This window comes from Notolepis coatsorum, assembly GCF_963971535.1.
Source record: "Notolepis coatsorum genome assembly, chromosome: 5".
NCBI lineage: Eukaryota > Metazoa > Chordata > Actinopteri > Aulopiformes > Paralepididae > Notolepis > Notolepis coatsorum.
The window spans coordinates 187062726-187072659 of NC_140169.1; the positions used below are offsets into that span (position 1 = coordinate 187062726).

A 9934-nucleotide genomic window follows, 5' to 3' on the forward strand; every position below is an offset into this window, starting at 1 on the left:
AGATGGCCGCCTCATCGCGAGATATCCCGAGAGTCCCGTCATGCTATGTCGTCAGCACAGTTGGCTTAGCATATTAGCTTCGTTAGCTTTAACCCAGCACGCGCAGGTCGCCAGTCCGTCCTTCGCTCCACGCACCCTTATGACGTCACAACCGGCGACCGCTTTAGCCGTTAGCGAGGCTAGTTAGCATTAGCTTAGCTTCTCCCACGATACCATAAAAACGTTCCCCAACGACCCATTGTCCCGTTTCGCCGCGCGGGCCGACACCTCGCAATGTTAACACAACATCACTTTCCCCACAACAGAACCCTAATCCTCTCAAAACGCCAGTGTAGTGATTTAATCAAAAAAATAAAAACATAACATCATACAGCGCTTACAAAACACTAGCTTGACCCCGCCGCCTTCACTTCCGCGGTGCTCAGGACGACTTCCGGGTCACCTTTTCATTCTATCCCGATCCCTTAAAACATTAAACAACTACTTTATCCACGTCGAATTTGAAAATGTTAAAGTGCCTTACACATCCCCGTAATCCCATGACACTACCTATCGACCTTACACTTTCGAAACTACGCCGCTTTGTCACTAGCATTCTCCGGTCGCCCCCAGGCTAACGCAGCAGCTAACCGCTGCCGCGTTCCAACGGCCCTCGAAAAACCGGCGTTATACTATAACATAACCCCACGGCTGATTTGGTCATTCAAATTTCATAATAATACAACAATAAACGCTTACGTTTCATCAATCATTCCTAACCATAGCCCTCATCCAAACATTCATAATTGTGCCACTCCTAATCACAAATAAAACCACAAACATCCATTCAGATTTACATACTATTGTCCCTCGAACGTCCGCACGGCAGTTTTCACATTCCGTTTCACTTTATTCAATAACTTCCGCGCGACTATTAAAAACGAGACCAAGTGCAATCGTACACATTTACTATACCGAATGTTTAAGTTTACAACAGTCTTTCAACCGAATCGCTACTAAGTACTAAATCAGTCTTTCAACCGAAATGTCATCAAGCACCATTGTTCGCCCTTTATTACAGCGCACGAGTCTCATAATATGCCTGGTGTGTACGTATTAAATAGGATCGCCTTTGACTTTCGGGTTATTTTAATCCGCAAACTCAACTTGCCGACAACCCCCTCGCCATCTTGAACCATTTGAATATGTCCTAAAGCGGGCATATCTTCATTTAATTCGGCCGATGTTTCAATGCAGATACCACGTCCCGTCGATTTGACGTTCTCCACGCTTATCTCAAAAAACACTTTACAACCTCGCCTCCACCAGCCAGCCCTCGCTCATATTAATCGTGTCGTTTCCTTCCTTTAATCGCATAACATGTCCCCTATTCAACACTGATCTATTTCGCTCTTAATCATTCTGATTTACATGATCCAAATGATGTTGAATTTGTGTGTTTAATGACCCCATACCTCGTCCGACGGATCAGATTCCACGCCGGCGCCGTTTTGAGTCACGGTTACCTAGCGTAGATCCTGTCCCACCCAACAGTATAGACACATAATCCCCACATCGCTCTGATATGTAAAAAAATAGCCAACCTTATCCGCGCCCGTTCTAGGTCACTATGAAATAGGTGTTTTCACTACCCAAATGCGCCCAGTTAAATTGCCACTCTAGACCTACCACAATCACGATTCAATAAAAGTTTCAATCTACTGCAATTCAACGCTTTGATCATGCTGTTAAACAGTCGTTATGCCTCCCCTCCTTCGTATAGTTTATTCTATACGAGGCTCTCAACGTTACTCATATATCCCAACACGAGTGGTTTCTAGTGCTTCTACATATATATATCTATATGAGGCTCTAACTTTCTTCATATATTTCTATATGAGGTTTTAACTTTTCAAACCCCCTGTTCGAACTGAGCGGCCAATTCTTGGTCATCACTCACCTATCTCACAGGATCGAAGCTGACGCAGCTGCGGTCGTCGTTGTCTGTTGTTGAGGTTGATGAATGAAGAAAAAAAATTCTTGTTTCACGGCCGCTTCTCGTTCAAGGGTCTCGGCACCAAAATGTAGTATTTTCCCGAGCTAAATTGTTCTGATTTAATCAGAACATAATATCTAATCTGCTCTACGTTGTGTTTCCAACCTTTAAAGCCCTGGAAAATACTTTAACCAAAGACTGGAAGGTCTTTGTTTGATGACCAGCGGCGCAGCAGGAGAAAATGGAGAGGAGAGGGTAGTTATTTCAAACGGAGTGGTTTATTAACTCCACAAAGTTATACAAAAATGATCTGTTTCTATTAAAAGTAAAGAATGTGTAGTATATTCCCAAGCTAAACGGTTCTGCTCTGTATCAGAACCGGCGCTGATCTGCTCTGCGTTGTGATTCCTGTCCTTTAAAGCCCTGGGAAATACTTTAAACAAAGACTCGAGGATCTTTGTTATGACGCTCAGCGGTGCAGGCAGGAATCAGGAGGAGAAGGTAGTTATTTCAAACAGTGGTTTATTAAATCCACAAAGTTATACAAAAATGATCTGTTTCAATTAAAAGTAAAGAATGCTATAGTTGTGATCAAGACAATATGCCGTCTGTGATCTCAACCAGACTAATATTACAGTAGAGTTGATAAGTCGTTGATGGCTTTGTTCTCTTGGCTAGTGAACAAAGTATAGTTCTGTTTTTCCCTCCAAAAGTGATGTCCTTTGTTGTCCTGCTCCTCTGCCCGCGTCGTGTGTGTAGATGGGTGTGGTTCCTCCTGGTGAGTTGGGTTCAGAGATCCCCCCTCGTCACCACACCCCAGCTCTTATAGCAAAGGCCTGCAGTCTCTCGTGATGTCATCAGAATGACATCATCAAATTCTTTCCTCCAATGCCAGGCCTGCTAAGTTTGGATTTGAAAATAGGGGTTTGGCTTAATAGGCCAACCCCCCTTACTTTGTTTAAGCCCAGAGAATAGTTTCACTGTATATTTAATACTTTGGTTGATGAACCCCAATATATATTGATTACATAAACACAGAGAACAGTTTATCTTGATGCTAAATGAGACTCATAATCATTGTATATTTCATATCATTTTCACTCAGGATTGTTACCCCAATATAACAGACATTTGCAGTTATTTCACATTGTGTTGAGTGATTGTCTCTGTGCTAGTATAATCACATCATATTATCACACTACTCTATTCAGCCTCATCAGTCCAGCCTAACAGTCATATATGCAGGTATGTCATAGTAAACCTCCTATCTTTTTAAACACACATTTAAGTTATTTAGGTATAGAAACAGACATTTGGAAGTGTACCTGAGTTACTGAGATACTGAATCCTAGTCCCTCCTACGGCAGCTGTCCCCACATGTCGTGTCACAGGGCCAGTTTAACAGATAACACAGGATATGTGACTCTTGATCTATTGTCTGCAGCTGTTGCCAACATTTTGTATGCAAATTCACCTCTTGTTGTGAGCACAAGGTCTCTGTAAACACACACACTCTATGAGCTAAGTCACCCTAGTCAAATCAGGTTTAAACTATATTTGATTGCCAATTGTTCCACTTTGACTGTTTCTATAAGACTAGAACACATGATTTTGATTTGAATTCCTGTTATGATCTATGTTCAAAATATACCACAAATGCTATAGTTGTGATCACGACACTATGCCGTCTGTGATCCCAACTAGGCTAATATTACAGTAGAATTGATAAGTTGTTGATGGCTTTGTTCTCTGGCTGATGAACAAAGCAAAGTTCTGTTTCTCCCTCCAAAAGTGATGTTCTCTGTTCTGTTGATTCTCCTCTGCTTCCGCCGTCGTCCGCTCCTGTGTGTAGAGATGGGTGTGGTTTCCTCCTTGGTGATTTGGTTTTCAGAGTCCTTTTCACCATCACAACATCCCCCTTATATCCAGAAGCCTAGCGTCTCTGTGTGATGACATCAGCAGCTGTGTTCCTCTAATCACAAGCCTGCTAAGTTTGGATTTGAAATAGGGGGTTGGCTTTACACAGCCAACTGGACTTTCCTTTGTTCTCCAGTCAGAGACCCAAACCATCTAACAACCCAATACTTAAGTTATTCATTTCATAACATGTATATTTGAATTGCAATTCATCACATAAACCCAGAGATATTATACTTGTACACATTCTGTTATCATTAAGACTAATTTCACCTTAAGTAAAACTAACCTTATTCTACAGAGGATTTAAATCTGTACCACAAAGTCTGCTGACTTTCAGTGAATTGCTAACAGGTCTAATCATTCTTTTAGCTTACATCAATATCTTCTATACAGTTTATACTTTAGCGTTCATTAATAATATGCTTTTATACAGTTTAGTATGCACATATTTAAGTATTTTCCAATGTAGTTTCAAAACGTGACCCTTATTTCAAACTCTGTGATTCCCAGCCATAAACTTGGCCTATTTCATATTATTTAATTCAGAATTATTTCCTCAATAAAACAGGATTTTCTATAGTTCATATTAAATTAATCTAATCATACCAATAGTCATTTAAACCTGTACTTATTATTACAGAGAATGGAGACGTTTGCTCCTCCCCTGCCAGCTGCAGTAAACCTGGGGCATAAGGTGTCAGCTTCCTGTTCCTATAATCAGTCACAGAACCCGTTTAACAACCTTTGATCTTGGTGTTCTACAGCTGCCCGGGGACTATATGCAAACGACCTCCTGTGGTGCAATCTAATCTTGTCCCCCAGGACACAAGGATTTCATGATAGTGACATGCTTGTACTAAAACACATTAGTTTGATTTGAATACCAGTTATGATCTATGTTCTATTAAAAAGCTACTACACTGCCTTTTGAAGTAAAGCCTATTTTTACTACTACACCCCTGGCTCCATGTCTCGTCTGCCTATTCTCTCCTCGTCCTGTTCAGCAATTGGGTCCTCGACAACACTATCCCTAACAGGTTAGAAATGTTTAATGGACACCCTTGACATTGTGTTGTTTCACTAGGTACACAGGTGTTATAGTGTTCTACACTGAAAAAAAAGAAAATCACAGGAAATTCACTGTTTTTACAGATTACTTTTCTTTTTCTACTTTAAGTGTAAATGCCATACAAATACAGTAAATGACCTTTTATCAAAATATTAACCATTAAATAAAGGTTGTAATCTGTAAATGTATTTGATTTTACTGTAATTTGACAGTAGTATTACTATTTGGCAACCGTTGCTGCCATACATTTACATGTATGAATGTACATGACATTTTTTACAGTCTTCTTTTTTACAGTGTAGTGGTTATATACTTTGAATTGAGGATTTACCTTTTTGCTTGCCTTTTCCTATTTTGCCTGGAACACGCCAGCATTATAAGATATTCCTTTATTGATTGCTACTCATAATGAATTACAAACCTTTTTAATGCTAAGCATAGTTTTTTATTTATTTGTAAGATATTCCTTTATTGATCCCCTTGGGAAAATTCAGGGATCATATCAGCATGGGGGAGGGGGTACAGGTATGAGGTCATGATAATAGTAGAAGACATAATACAGGCAATACAATTATAGTAAAGTACACATGAGCAAGTAGGCAGTGTAATCAAGTGATATTATGCATTACAATAAATATGGTTACATTAGACACTAGAATAAATAAATATAATATTATGAGTAAGTAAGTATACACATGTGCAGTATAAATAAGGTACATATGGTGTGACGTTATACGTTTTAAACCATTTGTAAATGTTTGTATATTTATACTATTATATTTTGACATCGATTTACACTTTTTCTAGTACTTAAATTATTTGTGTGATCAGAGAATGATCAACAATTGAGTCATGGCTCTATCTTTCTTCATTCTAGGGACTATACATTAACAAACCGTTAATTAACCGTCAGTTACTATTTAAGTCTCAGACCTGATGTCTGAAGGGAAATCCTTCCAGAATGGCTTCTACAATGACACACTGACGATGAAAATCTATTTCACTCAGTCTCTCCTAGTAATTTTAAATTTAAAATGTTCCCCTCATCATCATTTATATAGTGAAACATTTCCTGCTTCCAGGACTTTCACTCAGTCTTTGCCAGCCTCCTTTCAATGTATTTTTGTGACTTCAGGTGGGCTTTCTCCAAGGACAACAAGTCCACCACTGTGCCCATCCCTGACTCCAGCGGTGAGATTCACAAGGCCACAGAGATTAGGCAAGGCACCTCTGTTATCAGTGATGTAACCATAACCATATTAGGGAACAGATTGGACCATAAAAGAGGCTCCAGCTTGTGGTACATCACACAGTCTTCTACACTGTAAACCTGTACGTTGTTAACATGGCTGGCTTGAAGTTCATCTTGGGTCTACTGGCCCTGGTTGTTGTCTCTGCTTGGGCAAATGAAGAGTTGAGAAAAGTGATCTTTCCAAAATATCATCTGATATATTTCTTAGTTTTGACAATATTTGATGTTTTATTTTAGTCTTCCAATAGAAATTACAATGTGATATGACTCTTACTCTTACTAATACTATAATAATCATAATAATAGTCATGGTGTTATTTCATTCAAAATGTTCTGTTTTCTTTAACTTTTTCAATACTGCTGCAAGGACAACTTTTTCAATTAAATAAAGTATATTAGTAATGTATTACTAAACTTTAAATGTTTCTTTATTTTATATATACTGTGGATGATGTAATGTAAAAATCCATGATATATTGATTGAAGGTACAGTATACCTTAAAATCCGGTATAGCCAACCTCCCACACCTAGGCCTACTTACTTACCTGTGTGGGTTTGTTTATGTAGTGTAATGTAAATGTAAATGTAGTGAATATTATATGTGCATTTATGTCTTTTTAGCAGAACTAACCTTTCATTGTTTCATTTACCCTGCCTCCATTTTGCTGCATGACACCTGAACAACACTGTGAGTACAAACTAATTTCATCACACATTGTCTGAATGGAGGATAGTCTACGACTCTACGTAATTTCCTCACTGCTTGACTCATATCAACTCATATCAACTCCACTATGTGCAGTACTACTTTGTCACAGACTTTGCCAAAGCATGAATGAAGAGGTGTTATTATTATCATCATAATTCCTCACTAATAAATCATCGGATTCCCTCACTATAGATCATACAGGTTGGTAAGAAATTATTTTGTATTGTTTAATTTGTGGGGAAACAGTGCACACATTTTCCGATGCATTTGAGACAACAGCTGAGCTTATTTGATATTGACCTTCTCGCTATATAAATGTAATGATCATTCATTCATTCTCATCCTGTCACCAGTGCGTACTGAGGATGAGCCCTACATCGTGGATGACATCGCTTATCTTAACGAGAAGGAGAGGAACGCTGACCCCTGCACCTCCCGTGGCTGCATGTGGGGAAAGGCTTCTGACGGCAAAGTCTACGTGCCCTACGTCATCGCTAACCATTACTGTGAGTGTCTTTATTAGCATTTCTATTTGGTGCAACCGATTGTAAAAATCTTACATTCCTGCATTCACATAGTGGACTACATGATCATGAAGTTACTTGTTGCTGTGAGAATAATACGCAGACAATAATAATAATAATAATAATAATAATAATAATAATAATAATAATAATAATAATAATAATAATAATAATAATAATACAAATAATAAACTTTATTTGTATAGCACCTTTCATACAAGAATTTCAGCCCAACGTGCTTCACAGCAGTGATGTAGACACAAAATATAGGCATAAAATGAGCATAAAGTTGGCATAATTATAGACAGGCACAACATTTTCAGATAAATTACATTAAAACCTCTCTGAAAATGTGTAATAGAATTCTATCATTAAAATATATGATAAATAATAACAAAGACAGAGTAGACTCTACCGTTAAATTCTGTGCTTATTCCATGTAATTGTATGTGGTTAAAGTCTCAGTCCTCATTCCAAACGATCAAAAGTCTTACTGAATGCACCTTTAAAGCATACAGCCATAACAGTGTACAATACATTTGATAGGCTTATAAGATGATATGTACCCCAATGAAACAAATTAGAGACAGCCCCACATATCATAGTTGCATTTGAGTTGATATATTGATATAGGATATTCTGAACTTTTACATTTAGTTAATGTAAGCCCCCTGCTGTACTCACTCTACACACACGACTGTGTGGCCAAGTTCAGCTCCAACTCCATAGTGAAGTTCGCAGACGACACGGTGGTGGTGGGGCTGATCTCGGACAACGACGAGAAGGCCTACCGGGAGGAGGTTGAGGTACTGGAACTCTGGTGCCAGGACAACAGCCTGCTCCTGAACATTGGTAAAACCAAGGAGCTGATCGTGGATTATAGGAGAGGACAGCAGGAGACACACACACCACTGATGATTAACGGGGCTACCGTGGACAGGGTGAGCAGCTTTAAGTACCTGGGGGTCCACATCTCAGAGGATCTGACATGGTCAACACACATAGACACAGTAGTAAAGAAGGCGAAACAGCGCCTCTACCACCTGAGACAGTTAAGGAAGTTCAGAGTATCGGGGAAGATACTCCAGTCCTTCTACTCAGGAGCTGTAGAGAGCATCTTGACCGGAAACATCACTGCCTGGTATGGAAACAGCACGGCACAAGACAAGAAGGCCCTACAGAGAGTGGTGCGCTCAGCCGAGCGTACCACGGGTATTGCACTACCTCCCCTGCAGGTTCTATACAACAAGAGGTGCAAATCCAGAGCCTGCAGGATAATGAAAGACCCTCACCACCCCAATAACAGCCTGTTCCAGCTGCTGAGGTCAGGCAGACGCCTGCGAACCCCAGCTACTACGACAGAGCGGCTTAGGCTCAGCTTCTTCCCCCAGGCCATCAGAGCCCTGAACAATGAATGAATGAATGAATGAAAACTTTATTTAACAGATTGCAGAATGGGTACAATACAGTACGGCTCAATACATACAATTGTTAAGGGGATGCAGACCTGAGAAAGATGTTTGTCTTGTTTCCATCAGGGTCCCCCGTGCCACAGAACACTGAACTATCCACACACAAGCACACATGAACACACACACGACTCACACACTAGCAGCCACTTAACACTTTAACATGAGCGGGCACACACTCATGCCGCACACTTATGGCCAAAAGGAAAGGCCACTTTAAATTAGAATAACAGGAACAGTGTATTGCACTACCAAAGCTACCTAGCATGTCCTATATGCTCTGTAAATAACTATGTACAGATACCGAGATGTCACACCATGTTACCTGTTACCTGTTTATTGCACAATGTTGTTTTTTATTGGATTCTATTATATGTTGTAACACTGTATTGCACATCGTTGCGGGCAAGACCACCCGCATTTCATTGTATACTTGTATGCCGTGACAATTAAAACTCTTGACTTGACTTGACTTAGTAATTAATTAAAAATGTATTTAATTCTTGAGAATAAATTGAGTAATGTGTTAGTATATAATACAGTATGTTAGTAACCAGTACCACATATCCACATATTAGAAGTCCTTGTCCTTGTATAGTAAATTCACATCAACTTGTCTTGGTGATATTGGTGCAGAAAAAGGCAACACCTTATGGCATCTCACAGTACATACAGACACACGTAATGGACCTTGACAGTATGGTCACAGGAAGGACCGTCCTGGCCACTATAGGTAGATCACTGCATGTAGCCCTGTGGTGCGGAGACCTGAAGGTCAAATGGAAGGGTCCCTCAAATGTTTCTTTGCCTAGGGCCCCCAAAAGTCTAGGGACGGCTCTGGTCCCAGATTCAGGAGGTCTTATCTCCTCTTTACAGTGGCTCAGGGGGTAGAGCGGTCATCTGGTAATCAGAGAGTTGCTGGTTCAATCCCGGCTCCTCCCGGCAGCATGTCAAAGTGTTAACCCCCTAACTGCTGAGCAGGTCGGCAGCTTGCATGATCGTCTCTGCCGTCGGT

The 9934-nt window shown here is 40.0% G+C and overlaps 1 pseudogene across 1 annotated transcript in view; it reads left to right on the plus strand.

The window, feature by feature from the left end:
- The first annotated feature begins 6309 nt into the window (after window positions 1–6309).
- Window positions 6310–9934, plus strand: part of LOC311228485 (high choriolytic enzyme 1-like) — a 7051-nt pseudogene continuing 3426 nt past the window's right edge. Inside the window, exons 1-3 of the transcript in view lie at window positions 6310–6387; window positions 7119–7131; window positions 7280–7432. The product of the transcript in view is annotated as a high choriolytic enzyme 1-like (transcript). The remainder of the gene's footprint in view (window positions 6388–7118; window positions 7132–7279; window positions 7433–9934) is intronic.